The sequence below is a fragment of the Panthera tigris genome, chromosome B1 (assembly GCF_018350195.1).
Source record: "Panthera tigris isolate Pti1 chromosome B1, P.tigris_Pti1_mat1.1, whole genome shotgun sequence".
Classification (NCBI taxonomy): Eukaryota; Metazoa; Chordata; class Mammalia; order Carnivora; family Felidae; genus Panthera; species Panthera tigris.
Genome location: NC_056663.1, coordinates 197,233,112 through 197,257,240, shown reverse-complemented (window position 1 = coordinate 197,257,240; position 24,129 = coordinate 197,233,112). Strand labels below are relative to the sequence as shown.

The window sequence follows — 24,129 nt, the reverse complement described above, 5'->3', positions numbered from 1 at the left end:
AGGGGCCGTTGGAAAGGACCCCCTGACTACCCGATATAAAATGCAAGCTCGTGATTAATCACCCCCATAATCTCCCATCTATCCTGCGCTGGTTTACTTTTGAAGGGCTCCAGTCGCCGAACGAAGAGTGTTTACCTGTTCGTCGACCTGGATCCTCCGGCTAGAACGTGTAGCCCAGAGAGCTGGGATCGGGTCATGTGCTGGCCACCCTTCCTGCCCCCGAGGCCCCAGTGCCCACCTTCCCTGTCCTGCTCTTGCCCTGGGACGCCGGCCCTAACGGACAGCATCGGCTGACTCCCTTGCAAGAAGCCATCGGCCCAAGGGAGGTGTGGGCAGGAAGTCAAAGGGTGGGAAGACAAGGAGGTCGGGCATCTCCCCTGCGGCCCAGTCCCCCCAGTTCAGCAGCTCTGGCAACATTTGTACCCTCCCCAAGTGGACACGGCCCTCCTCCTTCTCAACACCACCTCCTTCCCTTGCGCCCAGAGTGAGCCTCAGCGTCATGGAGGGACCGGCCATTGTCCATCTGTTCCTTTACCCCTCCCCACACCTTTGTGAGTCCCTAGACTTGTCTGGGGTGGGTTCTGTTTCCTCCTGAAACCCTAGCGCAGCCACCCAGTCACGTTTACTGCTGTGCCTGGCACCTAGAATGCAGTCTGAAACACGGTGCTTGATAAATACTTCCAATGAATTCATTAATGAATTAATTAGCAGAAGGATGAATGGGAGGAAACCAATATGCTACTTAAAGGAATGAACAGATCAATGAATAGAGCAGGCCGCTTTGTTTCTGTGAAGGAAAGAATGAATTAAGCCAATGAACTAACTTCCAAGGAAGCCTAAACAGAAAAAAAAATGAACAGTAGCCATGTGTTCCTTTGAATTTTGTGCTTAGCAGAGTCCTGAATCTGTCTCCTGCACTGGCTCTTACCTTGAAGGGTAAGATTACAGGCCCTTTCCCCCCCCAGCCGGATGGATGAGGGTTCTGAGATCCCCTTGACCCTGGAGCCCCAGCTGCCGGCCCCACTCTCCCGGCCTGGCTGCACGCAGGCTGAGGTCGTGCATGGACCATTCAGGCTCACCCTCTGTCCAAAGCAGCAAAGACTCTTCCCTGCTCAGGAGAAGTCTGCAGGGCCCACGCCCCTGCACCACAGAGAGGGAATGGACCCCAGCGGCTTCTGCAGCAAGAGAGGACCTCGCCCGCTCAGCAGGAGCGCCGGCCAGACTCTCCCATTCACCCTGCAGCCTGCCGGCAGGCGGTCCTTTCCTGGCTTGTGACAACTCTAAGGCTGGAGAAGCAGCAGTGGATTTGGAAAAGAGACCCACAAGCACCTTAGCCTTCCAAGGCGGACCGTGGCTCTCCTGGGTCTGCCAAAATCTTGGGCCAGAGCGAGGGGCCCGGGGGAAAAAAACACAAAATGGCACATCCACGTGCAGTTGGGCCAGGAAACACAGGGCGTGGACGGTGAACTTGAAGCTGGTGCCCTTTTCTGTCTCTCTGTTCCCTGGGAAGCAGCTGCTGGGGACAGCTGAGCAAACAGAGGCTCTCCCTCCGCGGGGCTGGGGCCAAGAAGCCAGTTTCTTGCACAAAGTCAGGGGAAGTCACGTGCTCCATCTGGCGAAGGGAGAAGGGGCAGGGGCAGGACTGACACCCCCGCTGACGTCACTGTTGTGCCCAGGCTGGCCGGACTTGACCACTTAGTTCAACCTTTACAGCCCTGCATGACCTGTTGGGGCTATGAATGTGCCAGAGGCTATGTCGGGGGCTCATTCCACCCTGAGAAGCAGCCACAGGCGAGGCCACAAATGGACACTTTTTCGCTGCATTTGGCCACGCAAACCCTGCTCATGCGCTCGTTTGTTCGTTCGTTTCCTCGTTCATTTCTTCGACAAAGGCTTCCCGAGGACGTACTAAGAGCCAGGTCCTATGTTAATTGCTGGAGGTACAGAAACGAATCAGATAAAGCCCCTCCTGTAAGGGGTTCACACTCGGAGGAGGGAGACAGACACACAGCAGTGGGGAAGGCTCTGTCATTCATTCGGCAGGCACTGACGGGAGCATGTGCCGGGGTCCCGGCACTGTTCCAGGCACGGCGGATGGAGCGATGAGAACGCACGGACAAAACTTCCTGCCCTCGTGAGCATACGTTCTAGGGAAAGGAGTCAGATCGTAGACCACGCATGTAAGTAAAGTCTAGTTTATTGGATTTGGATAGGTGCCATGGAAAAAAACAGAAAGTAGGGGGTATGGAAGGCTGTGGGTGTGGGGGGGACATTGCAAATTTTAAAAAGATGGTTCTGGAAGACCTCACCTGGAAGGTACCCATGTGAACAATGACATGAGGGCAGGGAGGGGTGGAGCCATGTGGACGAGTTACAAAACTTACAACGTGTGTTACGATAGCCACACACACACACACACACCGGAGACTCACTCCCCGGCAGCCCAGAGGGACAGCTCCCTGCGCATGAAGCAGAGGAGTTTCCAGCAGAAGGACATTCAGTGGGTGAGGAGGATGACGGATCGTTCCAGAGAAGCAAGTGGGGTCCCTGATGGCACCTCCCAGAGCAGGACGTTTGCAGGAGAGATGATTTGCCCTTCGATCGGTGCCTGACCGCCCCCCCCCCCCAGGCACACTGGCCATCTTCCCGGCAATGTGCTGGAGACGCGGACACAGACACAGGTTCCACACGCACCATCCACGGTAGGCTTACCCTAGAGCCTGTGGGGTCAAGGGGCAAAGCTTGACCCTTGAGAAATCTAGAACACCAGAGGGCAGCAACAGCAAGACGCCAGGCATTGCTACCACTTGGAGAGTTTCTCAAAAACATAGATTTTCGAAACGTAGACCTGCTGATTCCAAAAATCCGGAGGAAGGGTCTGCCTAATAAGCCGTGATGTTAGGGGCGCCCGGGGCGCTCAGTTTGTTAAGCGTCTGACTTCGGCTCAGGTCACGATCGGATGGTTCGTGGGTTTGAGCCCCGCATCAGGCTCTGTGCTGACCGCTCGGAGCCTGGAACCTGCTTTGGATTCTGTGTCTCCTTCTCCCTGTGCTCCCCTCTCAAAAATAAATACACATTAAAAAAAAAATCAGCTATTATTTTAATAGGTGTCCCAAGTAATTCTAATTAATGGCAGAGTTGACAAATACCTATCCGACACAACTCGTTCTCTTTGCAGACGGGAAATGTGCTGTCCAGGGACTTGCCCAAGGATGCACAGCCAGTGTGTTCAGTGGAGGCAGGGCTGGGCATCGGAGCCCTCGGTTCCTGAGGGCATTCATTTCCTCAGGCCGCATAACAAAATTCCACAAACGGAGGAGTTTAAAACAATAGAAACCTACTTCCTCACAGTTCAGAGGCTAGAAGGCTGAGATCAAGATGTTGGCATAACCATGCCGTCTTGAAGGCTCTAGGGGAGAATCTGTTCTGTGACTTTCTCTTAGGGTCTGGTGTCCTTGACCATTCTTGGCATTCCTTGGCTTGCAGCCATAACTCCAGCCTCGGTCTCTCTGCGTCTTCCCTCGGCCCTCTCCCTGTGCGTCCTCTCCTTATAAAGACATCCACCATATTGGATTAGGCCCCCACCCTACTCCAGTATGACTTTATTTAACCAATTAGATCTGGATTGGCCCTATTTCCAAATAGGTTCACATTCTGAGCTATGGGGTGGCTAGGACATCAACACGTCTTTTTGGAAGATGCCGTTCTGCCCACACCACCCAAGCCTTGGTGGTTCCCTCCACGTACGTATTTGTTGTTATGACCCGTCTGATTCTGGGAAGATTTGAGGGCGCTGGCATTAAAATAAAACAGACAAAACAGGACTAATATGCTAAGAAGTAATGAATGAGTGATGAGTAAGACCCATCAAGTGGAGAGGGAGACAGGGTTGTAGCAGACATTTCCGGTAGAGACAGGGTGCAGGCACAGAGGACTGAATTTCACCGAGTGCCTGGACTCCTGTCTCCCACGGGAGCTTTTCCCACTTTCCCTGTATCTTTACAGGAATGTGGCTGGGCTGCCTAGAAAGGACCCCATCAAGCAAAGCTCGCATAGCGATGTGGGAGTGTGACTTCGGGACCTTCTGGACTTGGGGAGGCTCCTCCCTGTTGCACAGATTGTTGTGGGGAGCCAATGATATAATGCAAATTAAGTGATAACTGGGGGGAAAAAAATCACAGTTTTAGAGAGTTGTGCAGTTTACAGAATGCCTTCACATTCATCATCAGAGAGAACCCTGCCCAGAATTTTGTGGGCTGGATCGACCCACACGGTGTACTGGTGAGAAGACTGAAGGGCAGGGAGGAAACTGGGCTGTAAATGAGTCACAGCGACACTGGGCGTCCTGGTTCTCGGCTCAGGCCTGTCCCCACTACTTCTCCCATGACAATGAGGCATTCACACTCCCCATGGCTCTTCCCCTCTGCAGTTCTCAAAGTTGTCACACTCAGTCCATCCTCCCCCATCCAACCAACCATCTATCCATCCATCCATCCATCCATCCATCTGTAAGTATATAAGTAAGTGGCTATATTTAATAGCATTTTTATTCATTCTGGTTACTAGTTCATTTGCATTGTCTCAGCTGTTTTCAACGAGAGCCTGTGAATGAGCCTTGGCAAGTGTCCCCCCGCCAGGCTGGAAGGCTGGAATAAAGTCAAGAGCTGCCACCATCCCTGCCCGGTGGGGTTCTACTGGACCAGACTCGGAGCAGGGATGCTCAAAGGAACAGGGGACCCCCCTGTCCCTCTTACGGGCTTCAACTTCGCCCCCCCAGCTGGCTTCCTTCCAGCTACGAGAGGCTACCACTTCCTGGAGAGCTCTCAAGTCAGAGTATCTTGAACGGAGTTGAACGGAAAGGGTCATTGTTTACAAAACATCTTTTTTTTTTTAATGTTTTAAATATTTATTTATTTTTGAGACACAGAGCGACAGAGTGCAAGCAGGGGAGGGGCAGAGAGAGGGAGACACAGAATCCGAAGCGGGCTCCAGGCTCCGAGCTGTCAGCACAGAGCCCGACGCGGGGCTCGAACCCATGAAGCGCGGGATCGTGACCTGAGCCGAAGTTGGACGTTTAAGCGACTGAGCCACCCAGGCGCCTCTGAAAGGGTCACTTCAAAGGCATGAGAGAGCCCCTGAAATGAGTTAGCTGGGCTCTGCAGCCAAGCCAGAGCTCGGTGCAGAAGCTAAGGTGGACATCAGGACGCTCCAGGTTTGTCCTATGACAGGTAACCACGTGTTATTATCAGGAGCCTATCCTGGGCCGGAGCCGAGATACACTCTTGCATCCCATCCCCCGCTGACCATCCTATGAGAACCCATTTTCAAGATGCATACACTGAGACTCAGAGGCTAAGTGGCTTGGCCGCGGCCTTTGGTGTAGACCCTCGCCGGGGGAGGGGGGTAGGTTGCTCAGCACGCAGGGGTTTCCTTCCTCTTGAGTCTCTCCACAGTCTCCCAGCGAGTACTGCGACCAGGCTGCAGGAAGAGCGGAATGAGTAGGTATGGAATTCTCCAGATGATCCACCTGTGCCTTCTGGGCAGCAAATATTGGAGGCTCTAGACAGGGAGTGACTCACCATCCCGCTACCCGTCTGAACACGAAGCTTACCCGCAAGTTACCACCCAGGAAACACTCCTGCCATATGGACCCTCCTGGACCTACCACTCTGTCTCCTTCAAGTCCTAGGGACCTGGTTGGACATACTCAGAGAAGCCTCACCACCCCTCCTTCCCCAAAGAACCCCCCAGTGCACCCAGAATCGCAGCCTCGGTGCCCCTGGCTGCCTGCAGTGAATGTGGGCTCAACCCTTCCCAGGTGGCAGTGTGACTAACTGACATTGGCTGGTCAGCGTCCCCTTCTCTCCACTGTCGGGCAGACCACGCCCTGCCTCCCTTCCTCCTGAGCAGGGCCTTGACCTTCACAAAATGAGTAGCTCCCAAATGCCCTCCAGAGAACCAGGGCCAGGCAGACTGACGGGAACACGGATCTTCCAGGTCCACACCTCGCGATTCTGACTTAACGGACCTGGCAGGGGACAGGGCATCTGAAACTTCACTAGCACCACTGCCCGCCCCCAACCCCTCCATCCGCAGATGATCCCAATACGTGGCCTTCAAACAAACCGTTGGCTGATTCGTGTTTCCCAGCCTTCAGCCTTAGCTTGGCGCCTTGATGCTATGTTACTTTTGAGTTATTTCTAGTTTTTACCCAGCTTTGCCCTAAGCCAGTCGTTCTCATCCTGGCTGTTCACGCTAATGGTGCTCGCAGGATGTTGTATAAAATCTCAAAGCCACGCCCCTCTGTGGGCCGGAGCATTTTAAAGGCTCCCCGGGCAATTGGAAGGTGTGGTTGTGGTTGAGGACCACGGCCTGAAGCAATGATAGGCAAGCAACCTAATAGGCATGAAAATATAGGCATGAACACGTAAATAAAAGCATGCTCGAGCAGGCAACCAAGAAGGACCCTGAGTTCCGTGCTTTGAGCAACCCTGGACTAGATGTAAAGGCCCTTCTGGTCTTTTGGGTCCACGTCCAAAGAAAGACAGAATTCTTCTCACTGAGCATCTCGCATGAACTAGGCCCCCCTGGGCCCCATCATGTGAGTGACCTCGTGATCTCCACAGCAACTCGCTGCGGGAGGCCATTATCATCCCTATTTTACAGATTTGGAAACTGAGGCTTACAGGACCCCAAATCCCGACTCTTCCACTGCTGGGAAGTTAGTTCAGCGGCTGGATTGGAACATCACACTTTCTCTGCTGTGTCTGGGGCAGAGAAGTGAGCCACCTGCCTTCCAGCGACGTTGGACAGAGGGGTGTCGGGACTCTAGATGTGCACTGGTTTGTGACAGCAGCTGAGGAAGAGGCTTTCCAAAGGCTGGGCATCGGGGTCAAGTGTGTGTGCGTGAGCACCCCCCATCCAGTCTATCTTCACCATGCTCACCCCTGCCGTTAGCTCCTTCTGGTTTCTTGTAAGATTAGAAAAGAAGGAATAAAATTCCATCTCTATTTGAGAAGCCAAGTTTTTAATCAGCATTAGAAAGATCAGATCTGTCGTCGTTCAATCACTTGTGTGGCTAATAGGTCAGCACATGACCTTGCCTTTCCTGGCAAAGCCTAATTGCAAGAAAGCAGTTTGCAAGGGGCGCCTGGGTGGCTCAGTCAGTTGAGCGTCCGACTTCGGCTCAGGTCATGATCTCAGTTCGTGGGTTTGAGCCCCGCATCAGGCTCTGTGCTGATGGCTCAGAGCCTGGAGCCTGCTTCGGATTCTGTGTCTCCCTCTCTCTCTGCCTCTCCCCCTCTTGTGCTCTCTCTCTCTCTCTCTCTCAAAAATAAATAAGATGTAAAAAAAAATTAAAAAAATAAAAAGAAAGCAGTTTGCAAACAGGCTGCCTTGTTTGCTGAGCCTAATCTAATTAGCTTCAGATTTCCTGACCAGCTAAGGACCCATGACCAATGAGATGCTGTTGTGGATTTTCCAAAGCAAATGCGGAGGCCTCTCTGCTCCTGGGGTGGCCCAAGACAGCTGTGTTTTGGAGGTCGACTCTCAGAGGGGTTCCAAAGCCTCTGTTGACGGGCACAGTAGGACCCTAACAGGAACTGCCAAGATGATCTCATGTCTAAAGGAAACAGTGAATCCTTCTGGTTTTGAAAGCCTAGAATATCAGCCCTAGCAATTAAGGGATCAGGGGGGTCATGTTACAGAACTTCATTTTAGAAATAAAGACACAGATGACTCAGAGCGCCGTGGCTGGTTCCAGAACTGGGGGAGGAAAATACCACATACGCTGAGGCTGACTTCATTCTCCATTCTGAGAGCCGTGGATACTCAGATGAATAAGGCTTCGTTCCTATCCCCTAGGATGCACCGTGGATGGGGGTGGGGGACAGTCACAGAGAATGTTCCAGCATACCTCAACAGAGGTAGAACAAGGTCTTGGAGAGGAGGCATGCAGCTGTGCTGTTTGAGGGTCACCCATTCATGCATTCGTTTATTCACTCATTCGTTCAACGGTATGGACTGATGTAAGTGAGCCTCTGCTCTGTGTCAGGCCCCCTCTATGGGCCCAGAACCGAACGAGGCAGAAAAGGGGCCTGCCTTCCTGGCCCTTACACATCCTGGGGAATCAGACATTAAACACGCACACGCTTGAATAGATGTTCAGGTGCGATTATGGAAAATTCTAGAAAGTGGTGTAAGGTGGTAGGAGAGGCCACGGCAGGAGATGCTGACCTAAGCTGAGGAGTGTTAGTCTGACATGTGTGGATGGGGTGGGGGAGAAGGTTTGAGGGACCGACCGTGGGGCTGGGCCAGGCCTGCCTTAATAGACGACGTTAGGCAAGTGGGGCTGAATCCTAAGAGCAGTGGGAAGGGCTGAAGGTCTCCAAACTTGGGCAGGGGTTGTGGGGGATGATGAGGTCGGCAGGTCAGGCAGGCCTGGGGTGTCAGCACTGGGGGGAGGCGGGAGGACGGCGATGGAGTGGCCGCAGGAAGACCCAGGCTGGTCCACACGAGGGATGATGGAGGTTTAGACCAGGGTGAGGCCAGGAGTAGCGACCCACTCGCACGGCAGTTCCGAGGGTGGCCTGGTGCACGGGGAAGGCCGGGCCTCGCTGGGTCACCGTTTGGCCCGTGCCCTCAGCCTGTGCTGAAGCATCCCCACTGTCCTCCTTCAAACGCTCCGGGAAGGGTGGGCAGCCCAGGGACTCTGTCTTCAGACACACGGGCATGGGGGTGCGGTCCCAATTCTGATGACTTAGCCCCGTGACGCTGGGCAAGTTACATAAGCACGCCGAGCCCCGATTCCCTTTTTGGGAAGGAAAAATTCGAACCTCCCTGAGCAGGACAAGCAGTGCAGTGAACTAAAATGCAGAGTCAGCCACTGGGGAGCAGGTGAGGAAGGCTCACCCCCCCACACACACACCGCACCCCCACTCCCTGGTAACACATATTCCTTTATCATCTTCGAGTGCCGAAGATGAACACCCAACTCAATCTCCTCCTTTTGTCCAATGCTCTGTGAAAAGCCAACTGCCGCCCTTTGTGGCTAATTGTACCTGATTGGAGCCTCTTGTGTTGCGCGAGATGCCTGGAAAATTCCAAGGTTGTTTGTCTTGCAGCGATGAGGTGAGTAAGGCAGGTGTGTGGTTGTAACCTCTCACCCCGTCCGCCAGCCCCAGTGCGCCACACCAAGCCGGCTTCGCCAGAGCCCCGTGTCTACCTGGCCTCGACAGTCTCCTTCCGTCTCCGACCGCGTCCCAGAGGATACCGTGTCCCTCCAGAACACGCTCTTTCCACCCTCTGCTTCTCTGGACCACAGTCCTCTCTCTAAATTCAACCCGAGTCTTGCCTTTTTCAAGAAATCCTCAGTATCTACCCTGAAATCTTCTGGATATGGTACTTTCTGTTTTAAGAATAGAGAAGCTAAGGTAGGGGCGTCTGGGTGGCTCAGTCGGTTCAGCATCCGATTCTTGATTTGGGCTCAGGTCATGATCTCACGGTTCGTGAGTTCAAGCCCAGCGTCAGGCTCTGCACTGACCGCGGAGCCTGCTTGGAACTCTGTCCGCCCCCTCTCTCTCCACCCCTCTCCCACTCTCTCTCTCTCTCTCTCTCTCTCAAAATAAATAAAAACCAACTTCAAAAAAAATGTATTAGGGGCGCCTCGGTGGCTCAGTCGGTTAAACGCCCAACTTTGGCTCAGGTCATGATCTCACGGTTCATGAGTTCAAGCCCGAGTCAGGTTCTGTGCTGACAGCTCGGAGCCTGGAGCCTGCTGCAGATTCCGTGTCTCCCTCTCTCTCTGCCCCTCCCCTGCTCGTGCTCTGTCTCTTTCTCTCTCTCTCAAAAACAAACATTAAAAAAAAATTTCAATGAACAAATAAAAAATAAATAAAAATGGAGAAGCTAAGTTTAAAATCTTTGGTATCCACCAAAAGCCCAAATTCTTCAGCAGACCGTGCAAGCCTCCACCACCTGGCCTCCTCATCCAGTTCTAGCCTTTATTGACCAAGAAGCAGCAAATGCAGGGCTTTTGAACCATCACTCTCCCCTCCCACTGCCATGGCAGACGTCGTTAATGAATGAGACAGCTTTTCCCAGACGTCGTTAATGAATGCGACAGCTGAGCCCAGATACAGGCTTGCAGCGGGACCCGGGCATCGGGGTTGCTGAATGAGATGCCACCTGCTGGCCCTCACCACTGACTCGATTCTGTGAGGTGAGTGTGTGACACCACCCGGCCTGTGTGCACCCGCCCACTTCCTCTGCCTTCTCTGCCTGGTCACCACCACCTGATCCAAGTGTCACCTGCTTCCTGGATTGGTCCAACGTGGCCAATTTAAGAATTAACGACTTCTACATCCGGCCCTAGGGCTCTGCACCGGGCGCTGCCAGCACCGAGGCCTTACTGAGCCCAGTGACTCGGGGAGGGAATTATGATGGCAGTCTCATCCTTTACCAATGGGCACTTTTAATCACAAGGGAGGCAGTGATGAGCGCAGAAAAGGGGCAATTCTGCAAATGGCAGAGATTTCATTTAGGACAAGCTTCTGGACCAGATATTCCCACACTTGGCTCTGTAGAGGCCAGGTACCCGTGGCAGTTTAGCATTCCTAAAATATGTACATCGAGAAGCCCTGAATGGCCAAATCCTTTCTCCATCTCTAAGGGACCGAGTCTTCTTTGCTGGCTTTCAGTGGAAAGGATTGGGTTATGAGCTCTAGCAACAGCCAGCGTTCATCGATAGTGTTATCCCAGGAGACTGTCTGGGGTGGCCAGAATGAGGCTTGCCAAGGATCTATGCATCCCTTACAGCCGGTGGTGAGAGGCATTTACTGTTTTCCTTTTTTAAAAAATATTTATGTATTTATTTTGAGAGTGGGGCGGGAGGGGCAGAGAGAGAGAATCCTGGGCAGCCTCCGCACGGCACCAAGCCCGACGTGGGGCTCCGATTGACGAACCGTGAGATCATGACCTGCGCCAAAATCAAGAGTTGGCGCTCACCCGACAGCCACCCAGGCACCCCGGGTTTACTGTTATTATCCCAAGAGATAGCATAACAGATCCGAGCACAGACACGAGGGCGAGTAAAGTCTGGATTCCTCCTCTGCAAACTGCATGACTCTCTGTACAAGGTTCCTGAAGTCTGAGTCCTAACGTCTTCATCTGTAAAACGGAGAATGTGATACTTAACTGTGTTACCATATTTTTAAGTGTACCTGTTTAATTAGTGTTGACACATGTTGACACATCTGTGAACCCATCACCCCATTAAAATAGTGGGCATACGTATCAGCTTGCCCGGTGCCTCTTTGTGATCCTTCCGTCCCGCGGCCACTGATCGGCTTTCTGTCCCTGCGGATTAGTTTGCATTTTTAAGAGTTTTATGGAAGTGGAATCATACATACGCCCCTCTTTTCTTCGTGTATGTAACTATTTTGCATAGAATTCTAAACAGTTGTTGCTACTCTGTTTATACTTTCTCATCCTGCTTTTTCCAGTTGACATTCCAGAAGATTTCTCTTCATTAACATCATTGTTTTTTGAGGGGGGTTGCAGGGAGGGGCGGAGGGAGAGGGAGAGAGAGAATCCCAAGCCGGCTCCACACTCAGCACAGAGCCCAATGCGGGGCTCGATCTCATGACTGTGAGATCATGACCTGAGCCAAAATCGAGAGTTGGATGCTTAACCGACTGAGCCACCCAGGCGTCCCCAGCATCATTTTCAATGGCTGTTTTAGCTTCTAGTTTTGCAGTGACCACATGTCATTTAGCCAGTCGGTCAGGTATGTTGTTTTCCCTTTTCTGATATTACAAACAGCTCATAGACATGAGATTCTATAATTCATGACTTTCTATGTCCGGCTTGATTTGTTTCACGTGATGTTGACCCTCATCCTGTTGTATCAGCTTCTTGATAAACCTTCTTTCCTTGGCTTCCAAGATCCTGTGTTCTCGTGTTTCCTCTCCTTCTCTAGCTGCCCCTTCTCTAAGAGCTGGGGCTAGGGTGAGGGAGGTGAGGCATTCGTGTTGGCAGCAAAACCTCCGGAGGTACCAAAACCCTCAATCATCAAGATAAATATCTAATGCAACATTTTTTAAAAGTCCACATGAATGCCAAAGAAGTCCATGCTGACGACGTGTTAACATTTCAAGTAAAGGCAGAATCCGGTGGGGCCAAGAGTGGGCAGAGACAAGGGAGGTGAGCCTTACAGGTGGAGGGTTGGACCCAGGATGGTGAGAGTTGTGGCAGCCCCAGGACTCGAATCCAGTACGCGTTCATCTTGCTCCATTTCTGACTGTCGTAGTCCATGGTCACCAGCTTCTTCCAGGTCCGGCAGCCTTCCCCGTTCTATAGTGTCCTCATCTGAGTCAGACTTGAGATTTCAACTCAACGTCCCATACCAGTGTCCTAAACAATACTTCTCCCAGTCTGCCTTCACCGTTTTCTGGCAGAACCCCAAGCCTGGGTGGCTAAGTCTCCACTTTCTCTTCTGCCCCACGGATGGGCTAGCCGGCCTGTGGATTCAGTCCCTAGGGCAGGGCGCCATGCTCAAACAGGGGTGATGCTCCCAGCACCTCACTCTCCATAGTGTTTGTCAAGCCTCCTTTACTTTCCTTGGCCCCGTAACCTCCCCGTCCGCCCCTTGCTCTCAGCAGATGGTTGCGGTGGCCCCCAGACTCAGCCAACGACTATCTGATACAAGGGTACAAAGAGCAGGTTCCCTTGAATTCAGGTGGGACGGCAGGTGGATATGGTAGGGATTCCCCCATTTAATCCCCCAAAGACTCTGTGGCCATCTACTCAATAACCATACACTGGGGCAAATTAGCCATCAGGCATTGGATACAGGCTCTGGGCTGGCACTGCTATTCTAATGGTCACAGCCCCCCATTAGAATCCGCTATACAGGAATCAAGTAGTCAGTATCGTTCTGGCCCAGGTATGTCATAGAGTGGGTACACTGAGTCACCAAACCCACCCCGCAGTCGTTTCCCTGGGTCCTGAATGTGTTTAGGAAAGACACGCTAAGACCCTGGAAAAGAACTGGCACATTGGTTCCTTGACCTCCAGAGTGAGCGATATTGCCTAAGAAAGCCCGAGAACTTCCACCCCATGCCAAGATAGTAAATGAGAAACAATATTACATTGTTTACAAAATGTGTGAGATTATTATTTGCAGAGATCAGCGCCACCCTCAGAGTATTGAGGCATCCAGGAGTAGTGGTCCCTGTGATATCCCCATGTGATTCACCAGGCTGACCCTACCAGAACTCTACGGGTCAGAGCAAAAGACCCTGGAACTTTGGGAACTTAACCCAGTAGTAGATGCCCAGCTGTAGTTACTGACTGATATGGTGAGTCTTCTAGTGTGGATGCTTTTGAGTACGCTGAATGCAGCTTATTCATGGGCAACTACATCTTTTTCTACACTGATGAGAGAGAACGATCAGAAGCAGTTTACATCCACATGGGACAACATGGTACCCACGTATGGCCTTCCTCTAGGGCTCTACTCCTTCTGTTGTTGTGACGGCATCGCAAAGGGACCTAGACCATCTGGACATCCTACGGGACATGGCAATGGTTTGCCATGTCGATGGCATTGTGTCAAGTGCCCTTGAAAAGCATGAAGTACTAATTCTGTGTGCTTTGGTAAAGCATGTTCATTCTGGAAGGTGGGAGGGAGGTAAACCAGACAAGATCCCAAAGGCCTAGAGCCCAAAGGGCCAAGGGTCACATCAGTGAAGCTCTTAGGGGTCCACTGGTGGAGACCATGCTGGAAAATCCGGGTAAAGGACGGAGTCTTGCACGTCTATCTCCTACCCCTGGGAAAGACATTCAACCTCTCTAGGTTTGAGAGGCACACATTCCACAACCGGGGATATGATTTCCACCTATGTGTCAGATGTGGAAGGTTTGTGTGGGACCCCAAGGTAGGCAAACCCCATGTATGGGTCCGGGAAGAGGCATAAGCAGCCTCGCCCCTGTGCTGTCCAGCCCAGTAGATCCCGCAGAACCACAGGCATCTGTGGGGAAAGATGTCAGATGGAGACCCTGCAGGCCCCATCGGGAGAGGCACGGTGCAGACCCCCAAGAGTCTAGAGCAAGACTGTGCCATCCACAGCAGAGGACTGGGCACTGTTTGAAAGCAGCTCCCGGCATGCTGCTGGGCCTTCGTAGAAACTGTATCTGAGGATGCCATGCCATCTGAGCATGTGGCCACTCATGACCTTGACATTTGCTAGGATCAGGTAGGCCCTGGGAAGTGGAACATAGGGGGTTGAAGGTCCAGAGAGCCCTGCAAACTGCATGAACAGGTGCCCCAGGCCCCAGGTCATCTGCCTCTATGGCACTGATGCTTCTCCCTCAGCTGTGCTTCTCCCTCAGCTGTGCTTCTCCCTCAGCTGATGCTTCTCCTGCAGTGGACACCTTTGGCCAACGATACCATAAATGAGTGACACAAACCACAGGAATTTGCCTTCGCACAGCTCTGGAGGCTGGAGAGTCCAAGATCAAGGTTCCAGTAGGGTCGGGTTCTCGTGAGAGCTCTCCTCCTGGCTGGCAGATGGCCACCTTCTTATAGTGTCCTCACATAGCACAGAAGCACAGAGACAGAGAGAGAAAGGACCACTTCCATGGTGTCTCTGCTTTAAGGACACTGGTCCTATCAGATCAGAGCCCCTCCCCACCCCTTATGACCTTATTTAACCGTAATTACTCTCCTGAAGACTTTGTCTCCAGATACCGTTGCAGCGGGGGCAGGACTTCAACAGGGGGACACGAGCATTCAGCCCATAGCACCAGCTGATAGAGCGAGAGAGTAATCTGAGCTCGGCTCGCGGGTGCATCAGCTTGGCACGGGGGCAAGCCCAAATGGTCTACAGCTGACCTGCAGCCACTCCGAGGGGGCCGGAAAGATAATGACCTGAGGACAGCGTCCATTGCCAGGACTTCGGGTGGTGCGTCTGGTCATCTACGTTGTGGCCCAAGGTCGGGGCACACAGCATGGCTTAAGAGGCTGTCTGGAAGGTGGCCCTTGTAACTCTGGTGGCCCTGGTAACTCTCCAGCGTCCTGTTTCCTGGCTGCCCACCCACGCGGCACCAGGCACTTCCTCACCGTTCTCTAGATATTAGGAGTCTTTTCCCAGGCTGTCCCTCCACCTAAATGCCTTCTCCATGTACTCATCCTTCACCACTCTGTCCAAGTGTCCTTTCCTTACACTACCCACCCCCCCTACAGGGTTGGCGGGTGTCCCTCTGTTCGCCTGGTTTTCTGCCTAATGGAAGTCTCGGCTTTGTCATGCATGCTACGGTTCATTACAAACACTGATCTCCACCATATCGAATGCACCTCGAAGGTCGAGACCCCTGTAGGCTGACCGCTCCAGACCCACACGTCCAGCTACGCACTGGACATCGTCACCTGGGTGACTCACAGACTCTTGAGTTTCTCTCCTAAACGTTCCCCCATTCTGGGCCCCCCGTGGCCCCGTCTCAGGATGCAGTTCTCCCAGCTCCCTTGGGGAGCTAGAAACCTTGGTGGCATCCTGGTTCTTCCTCGCTTCCCTTTCGACCTCACCGTGCAGCAGCAACACGCACCGGTTCTAGATCCAACCTGTCTCTCACCTCCACCTCTCCTCTCCCCTGGCTGCCACCGTTCGCAGCTACCTCTCCTGTGGGGTCACCGCCGGCTTCCCCCCGCACTGGGAGGACCCCCTTCGCGGCCACCATGCCGTCTTTCTCTCCATCCAGCCCCTGGTTTGCGTCCTTCCTGGTGTCTGTCACCCTTTACGATCATTCTGTCGCCTGATGTTTGCTATCTCCCCCAAGCGGGGACTGTGTGTCTGTCCCTGTCAGCGTACCCCCGACAGTCAGCATGGTGGCCGACTCATAGGAAGTGCCCAACAAAAGCTCATCGACTTAGCGCTAAAGGCGCATTAACGGCCAGCTGGACTATTACGACCGGAGCGCATTTGTGCGCAGCACTTAGATACGGACAGCACCAGTCCACACCGTGAGAATCAAGCACTTACACCCACGTTTCCAAAACACCAGTTCGTGAAGTCAAACACGGTCGTGATAAGTGCGGCGCCAGAGGGCAGAGGAAGGACAGGCAATCTTCCAGGCGAGGACCCCACATTGAGACAACCTTCTTGCCAGGGTCTGCTCCCATCCGCTGCCTGGAAATCACCGGCAGGGCAATTTCATCCGGAGGTTGGAGCAGCACTGAGAGCAGAGCCAAGGTCCTCAGCCAGGAAATTATATCCTGATTCCTCCCGTGAAAATTGTCCACTCGGAAGCCCGGGAAGGATGCAGGGGAATCCACCCCATCGGCCCGTCCGATTAATGTCTGACAACCTCTCCGGTCCCAATGCTTACCTCCCACAATGTTCATGATTACCCCTTTTCCTTCTCCTGTTTCCCCGTATTGAAATGCACGTGCATAAAAATCAAAGACGAGCTACTTCCTGGGGACAGGCTGCAAGGGCTCCCGAGAGACTCGGGAGGCTGCAAGGGCTCCCAGGAGAGCCGGGACCCCATTTGGAAGGTCAGTCATAACGTGGGTCCATTCTTCCGCTGGGTTTTGGTAGGAGAGCAAGACGGGAACACAGGGAAACAAATCAAATTTTAGAGGCCTCCCCTCTTTTGTCTGGTGCTATTTTCTCCCGGTTCTGACTTTTAACATTTCATTAAAAAAGCCATTTTGATCTTCTAAGAGTCAAGATTAAAAACAAAAACAAAAACAAACTACGTCTTTCTTGTAAGAAATGGCTGCATTGACTGAAACCCATGTGGGGGATTTGATAAGGGACAGCAGCAGTGTTCCTTCCGGTTTTTGTAAAGAAGAAAGCAGGAAACCCAAGAAGGCGAATTGGACCCTTTGTCTGCGGTCACGAGGGAAGCCCGGGGCCAAGGCCAGCTGCGCTCAGGCCCCTGCGTCCCTGGCCCTCGACGTGCAGGGAAGGCGGGGTGGCGACGGCCACCTGCCAGGCACCCTGTATGCCTGAGCTCGTGTCACCCAGTCCCCAAGCGCTCTGCAAGGGCACCATCCAGAGCCCGTGTCTGAGCAAGGAAAACCTGAGGACGGTGTCGAGGTCAGACGCGGGCCGAGATGAAGTGAGACTCTAAGGCAGATCTGTCGGTGCCAAAGCCTGGGGGCTGCCTCTCCCCGATGTCTTTCCCTCCCCTGTTCAGGCATCCAGAGCCTCACATGTGCTCGGCTGGCCGGCGAGGGCCCTGGCTGGACTTTCTGGGCCCACGTCAATCAGCTGAACTCACCCGGTCTCCTTGCCAGGGCCCAGCGTCTCAGCCCTCCTTTTCTTCCCTCTTAGTTTTGTTTTGTTTTTTTTTAATGCTTATTTATTTATTTTTGAGAGAGAATAGAGCACAAGCAGGGGAGGGTCAGAGAGAGGGGGAGACACGGAATCCGAGGCAGGCTCCAGGCTCCGAGCTGTCAGCCCAGAGCCCGATGCGGGGCTCGAACCCACGAACCGTGAGATCATGACCTGAGCCGAAGTCGGACGCTTCAGTGACTGACCCACCCAGGCGCCCCAGCCTTTTCTTCCCTCTTAAATGCAGCCACCACCCTCGCTGCAACATCCGCTCCTTGGGGATCCTCTAGCCACCCCAATGGGCCCACGCGCGGAACACAGCATCCCACGCTCATTCTAGGACCTTGGGCCCTGACCCCTCGAGGGAACATGTGAGCAGTGCAACAACAATGACACATTAATGACAGTCATTTGTTGACTACCTTGCAGATGTTATACCTCATAACAACCGCAGGAGGGAACACCGTCTCAATCCACCGCAGACACCAAGAAAGCCAAGGCCCAGGGTGGTTCACTGATCCATCCAGAATGAAGTTAGCCAGGAGAAGAGCAGGGGCCACGCCAGGCTAGGGTTTCTGCACGGCCTCCCACACTAAGTCCAGCTTCCTGGAAGTGTGGAGCCTGGACTCAGACAGCCTGGGTTTATAGTCCAGCTGTGTGACCTTGGGAGAGTTACCCAACCTCTCTGGTTTCTGTTCCTTCATCGGTAAAGCGGAGATGATAAACATCCTACCTGCTTGGTGGGGTTGCTGAAGGGTTACCTGACACAGACGTAACATCCTTAGCGTCGTGCTTGGCAACTGGGCTTAATATATGCCACTGGTTATTTTTCTTCTAGGAATTTGTATTCCGCAAAACGTCATGGACGGTTGGGTAAGAATCTTAACTGAAGTCGGAATGCTAGAAAGTCAGGGGTGTCTGGGTGGCTCAGTCGGTTAAGCGTCCGGCTCTTGGTGTCAGCTTAGGTCATGATCTCATGGTTTGTGAGATCGAGCCCCGCGTTGGTCTCTGCACTGACAGTGTGGAGCCTGCTTGGGAGTCTCTCTCTCTCAATCTCTCTCTGCCCTTCCCTGCTGGCATTATCTCTCTTTCTCAATAAATAAATAAGAGAGAGAGGGAGACACAGAATCCGAAGCAGGCTCCAGGCTCTGAGCTGACAGCACAGAGCCCGATGCGGGGCTCGAACCCACAAACCTTGCGATCATGAGCTGAGCTGAAGTTGGATGCTTAACCGACTGAGCCACCCAGTACATTTAACCAGAGAAAGTTTGCCCCGGCCACCTCCCCACCTCCAGGGAGGTGGGTGCCCAAGCCCACATCCCCACCGACACTGAGCATCACCCGCTGAGAAAGCATCGCCCCAAGGGGCTAGACCTTCCTGTGCCTCACACACGAGGGCCTTGACTCAGCAGTGAGTCAACCCCGTGCTCCCAGCACGACCCGTCTAACGGGTGCACTGATTTCACGGGCAAGCCTCTGGGAATTAGCTCCAGTGGCATCTCCTCAAAGCATTGGTCAGGCTTCCTGTTTTCCACATCTGTGACTTGCCCATCAAGATCCTTTGCCATTTCCATAGTCGTTCCTGTCTTTCTTGGTAATTTCCAGGGAAGTCCCTTGTGCGTTGTGGGTATACAGCTGGCCCTTAAACAACACAGGTTTGAACTGTGCGAGTGGACTTCTATGGGGTTGGGCATTTTCTCTTCCTTGTGAATTTCTTAGTAACATTTCTCTAGCTTACTTTATTGTAAGAATATAGCATAAAACACATATAACATATAAAATATGGGCTATTTATGAATCCATCGGTCTTCCCGTCAACAGTAGGCTATCAGTAGTTAAACTGGGGGGAGGGAGTCAAAAATCTTAAGTGGATTTTCGACTGTGTAGAGGAGTTTGCTCCCCAAAGGTGCACGTGGTCACGTCAGTTTCAGATATTACAAATACTCTGTTGCAATCTGTCATCTATGAATTTGTCCCTGGTGACCTCCCATGCAACAGACATCCTCTGTTTTGACGTGATCTCACTCGTCAGTTCACCGAGTAGATATCGGCTTGTTGGGATGCCTCTCAACAGAGGAGCCCCCAGCATGGACCGGAACATTCCAGAAGCGGTCCGAGCAGTGCAGTGAGAGTCTGGGTGACTGAATCTGAGTAAGTGCAGAATGGCGTTGCCGCCGATCTCCGTTTTACGCCAACTCGCTGGCTTCTGTCTGCACCTTCAGACTGCTGAGGTTGTTCAATTCTGATCCAGAAACTGCACAGCACGGTGCCATCACGGCACGCTGATAATCACACACGCTGCGGTTTGGGTGACATCTGATAGGTGGAGGGAGATTAAGGAGAGCCACATTCCATGCTGTGTCCTGCAGAGACCCCGTGTCCTACAGAGATCGTACCCTGTACGACGACTGTACCCCGTACTTGCCGTGTGACCCTGGCCACTCCCCTTCTCTGAGCCTCCTCTCTGTTGACTACCGCAATGATAGTGGCACCTGTATCACAAGCTGCCATGAGTCGCAAGTGTGTTACTCCACGGAAAGAGGTGAGAACAGGGCCCGGGGCACAGAGAAGATACGGTACGAATGTTTTTGCCATGAATACTAGTATTATGGAAGAATTACAATGCTCCTGTTTAAGGGATATTGAAATGGAGTCTCAAAGAGTTGAAATAACTTGTCCCCACCACCCTGCCAAAGAAAACAGAGTCAAGGCTGCGTGCTCTTTCCATGGACCCCGCGGCTCACCCCAATTCCCTCCCAGGATGTCTAGGTGCGCTGAAATCTGCCTCTCTGTCTGTCCCTCGCTGGGCTTTGTGTTTGGCATCTAAGGGCAGCAAGGATCAAGGCTACCTCTGCTCCCCGGGACAGACACTCACACGTTTGAGGAGGGTGCACGTGCACTCCTGACCCAAAGGACCTCTTCTCCCGGTTCACTGGCCCCTTCCCTTAAAGTGCCCTGTGGCCGACCACCCACGTGTGTGTCCCACCTGCTTCTGCTGCCCTCGGTCACGTGTGCTGGTTGCCTTCCATCTTGGTGTGGCTCTGCTTTGCTGTGACTTTTTGCTTGTTTTTAATGCTGTCCTGGAAACATGCTCTGGGGTATAAAACCCACAGGAGAGTAGCATCTGTGTGTGTGGGGGGGTGCTATTTATTTTTATTTATTTATTTTGAGAGAGAGAGAGCGAGAGCACAAGTGGGGGTTGGAACAGAGACAGAGGGAGAGAGAATCCCACCCAGGTTCTGTGCTGTTAGGTGTGGAGCCCGACGCGGGGCTCGAACCCACCAACTGTGAGATCATGACCTGACCTGAAATCAAGAGCCTGACGCTTAACCGACCGAGGCACCCGGGTGCCCCACACGGGGGGTTTTCTAAAGGACGCTTGACTTTCTCAATCATGCTACTGTATCACCCCACTGGCCTCACGCGACCACCTTCGGTGTCTTACTTTCCCCCTTTTGCAGATGAGAGAACTGAAGTGTCATTAATTTATCACCAATTCACCCTTTCCACGTCTTCGCGAACGCTTTAATAAACCCTCCTTGAGGGCTGTCTACATGCAGCCTTGTGTTCAGGACATGACGCCCAGCCGCTCCCCCCTCCGCCACGTACCCCAGTTCCTGAGAATTCAGGATGGGACGCCATATGCACACTTCAGTCGGCACCGTAGAGAGAGAAGCCCAGAACCTGGCCCCCGCTCTGCCCACTGGGCCCCCACCCCCCTGATATTTAAAGCAACAACATGAGCTGCAGCCACAAAACACAAGACGGCTACTCACCACCTCCGGTCTTGGGCTCAGACCTTGGGGAGAGCTTCTGAGCTCACGGCCACTTAGGAACTAATTGGAGCCACATGATGGCCTTGAGATTCCTGCTGGCTGGACAGCCAGTCCTACCTCCCCGGTAGGGCTGGTCTCTCAAGAGTTTCCGTGAAGTCCCGTGGCTTTTTCGGTACTAGCTGCCCCCAGGCTGTTTGTCCAATCTGCTGACTGGATTCCTGTTGCCTCTTCAGAGCTCCTTCCCGATCTGACCACAATCCTCCTCCTTTCAAGGGGTGAGATGTTAATTTCCTTAATGACTCACTATTGCCCCACTCCAGTCAGGGTTTCGCAAACAATGGCACTGTTACATTTTAACGATAAGTCCACGCATTTCAGGATGTTTAGTAGCATCCCCAGCCCCTCTGCCCACTTGATGTCCCTATCGCTCTTACACCCCCAGCCCCAGGCCCAGCCCCTCATCCTCCACCCCCTTGAGACAACAAAAAAGTCTCCAGACATTTGCCAGATGTCTCCCAAGGTTATTTCTGTCTTTATGCCACCGTTTCAACTGGATCCAGTGATCCGTATCACTCTCCCCATGCCTCTGCCATCACCCATTCTCTAGTTGTAGAAAACGAAAGTGGGGTGCTTTCTTTATGAGTGTGTTCAACAAGAGGTCAACCAGAGAGAGAGAGAGAGAGAGAGATTATTTTAAGGAATTGGCTCATATGATTGATGGAGGCACATGTCCAAAATCTGCAGGGCAGCCCAGCACGCTGTAGACCCAGAGAAGAGTTGAAGTCCAAGTCCAAAGACTGTCTGCTGCAGAGTTCCTTCGTGCTCAAAGGAGGTCAGTCTTTTCCCTCTGAAAGCCTTCAATTGATTAGATGGCCCCCAGCATTATGGAGGGCAATCAGCTTTATGCAAGGTCTACTCTGATTGAGATGTTAATCTCCTTCAGAAAACCCCTTCCTAGAAGCATCCAGGACAATGTTTGACTACATATCTTGGCACGGTGGCTCAGCGAAGTTGGCACGTAAAATTAATCAGCATAGTCAGCAAGGATGAATGAATGTATGGCAAAGAAAGGGAGGATGTACTTGAACTCATCTGGAATGTGGACTTCCATGATTATTGTCTGAAATGTCCGTGCCACACTGGGGCCATCAAGCGATTCTCAACCCTGGCCGTTACAATCACCTAGGCAGCCTTGAAAGGATGCAGATGTCAGGGGCGCCTGGGGGGCTCAGTCAGTTAAGCATCCGACTTCCACTCCTGTCATGATCTTGCAGTTCGTGAGTTCGAGCCCCATAACGGGCTCTGTGCTGACAGCTCAGAGCCTGGAGCCTGCTTCGGATTCTGTGTCTCCCTCTCTCTCTGCCCCTCCCTCATTCATGCTGTGTCTCTCTCTGTCTCAGAAATAAATAAACATCAAAAAAAATTGTTTTTAAACAAAACAAAATAATAATAAAAAAAGATATTATCTTATCCTCACAATTACCCAATGAGGTAGAGTGTATGATGGCCCCAGGCTATAAATGAGGAAACCGAGGCACAGAGAGGTAAGTGACTTGCCCAAGAAAGTTGCTGACAGTCTTGGGTTCATCTGACTCTGAAGGTTAACATTTTTTTTTAAGTTTATTTATTTATTTTGAGAGAGACACTGAGAAAGTGTAAGTGGGGGAGGGGCAGAGAGACAGAGGGACAGAGGATCCAAAGTGGGCTCTGTGCTGACAGCAGAGAGCCTGATACAGGGCTCGAACTCACGAACCATGAGGTCATGCCCTGAGCCGAAACCAAGAGTCAGATGCTTACCCCACCAAGCCACCCAGGCACCCCTGAAGGTTAAGGGTTTTTAGGAACTTTGCTTCCCAGAGACTTAGATCAGGATTACAGCCACTGGAAAAGAGGAGGCAAAAATGCCAGGATTCCTGGATGTCACCATCGTGTACCTAGAGAACCTAAGAAAATAGAAATTGAAATGAATATGGGAGCATAGTCATTAGCCACTTCACAAAGGCTTTTGTTTGAAAACAAAGTCACTTGAGAAAAATGTTGGTGCATGTCCAAAATTCAGTCATGTTCCTGGTGAATAGCAGGGACAGAAATCATATTTAAAACAGGAAGCAGAAATCATATTTAAAAACGAAGATCCCACTCATAACAGCAACAAAAACATGAAATACCTGAGAATACATTTAGCACGAGGGGTGAGGTAGGTTAATGAACACAGCTACCAAATTTTATTAAGGGATATTAGAGAAGATTCGACCTTCGGAGAGATGGTCTGTGCCCACGGTAGGTACTGTAAAAATGCCACTTCTCTTCAAATTAGTCAGAGGTTAAAACAGTTTTCTTGTTTTCAAATAAAAATTGGGCATTGACGTAATTTTGAAGCAATTCAAAAATTCTCAGGTCTAACACAGAGTGCCTTCTGAGTTCCCAGCAACTTCTAGTATCTCAAAAGGAAAAGTCAGCCCTCCTGAGCTCTTGAATCACTTCCAGACTTCCTTTTAGATTCAGTTACCTAAGGCCCTGAGATTCTTTTTGCTTGGCTATCCCTGGGCACACTCAGATCCAAACTGATTTATCCAAAAAATGGCTTTACAGTTTTTAAAACCTTAAATTGCGAAACATATTATAGGGTTACAAATATTATCCACACACCCGCACTTTAACAAATAGTTAAATGTCTACCTGTGTACCATTTGGGGCCGACAGACTCTTAAGGGGGCCCCATGATCCGGCTTTCATGTGCTTGTGTGATCCCTCCCCCTGAGCATGGGTAGAACCTGCGGCCTGGTTCTGGATGTAGAGAATATACCAAGAGTGAGGGGGTGTATGGGATTGCATGTGTGTGATTATGTTACATACGATGGTAACCTCCATAGAATGATGTGTTGTGAGCTGCCCTTCGGAGCTGGCCACAAGGCCGGGAACTGGGGACAGCCTCCAGCGCATACCCAGAGAGACGCCGAGGCCCTCAGCCCAGCAGCTTTCAGGAATCTGAGGGTTGTCAACAATCACATGAGCAA

General features: G+C 52.1%; 1 protein-coding gene across 3 annotated transcripts in view; it reads right to left on the bottom strand.

The window, feature by feature from the left end:
• The window catches only part of SLC2A9 (solute carrier family 2 member 9), a 257,130-nt gene extending 235,749 nt beyond the window's left edge, over nucleotides 1–21,381 (bottom strand). For 2 of the 3 annotated variants that reach the window (XM_015534686.2, XM_007075764.3), the window contains exon 1: nucleotides 21,113–21,378. The gene's annotated coding sequence lies outside the window, so the exon portion shown is untranslated. Of the gene's footprint in view, nucleotides 1–21,112 lie in introns of all 3 variants that reach the window. The other variant, XM_042984934.1, reaches the window with a different exon arrangement.
• Between the last annotated feature and the right edge of the window lie 2,748 nt (nucleotides 21,382–24,129).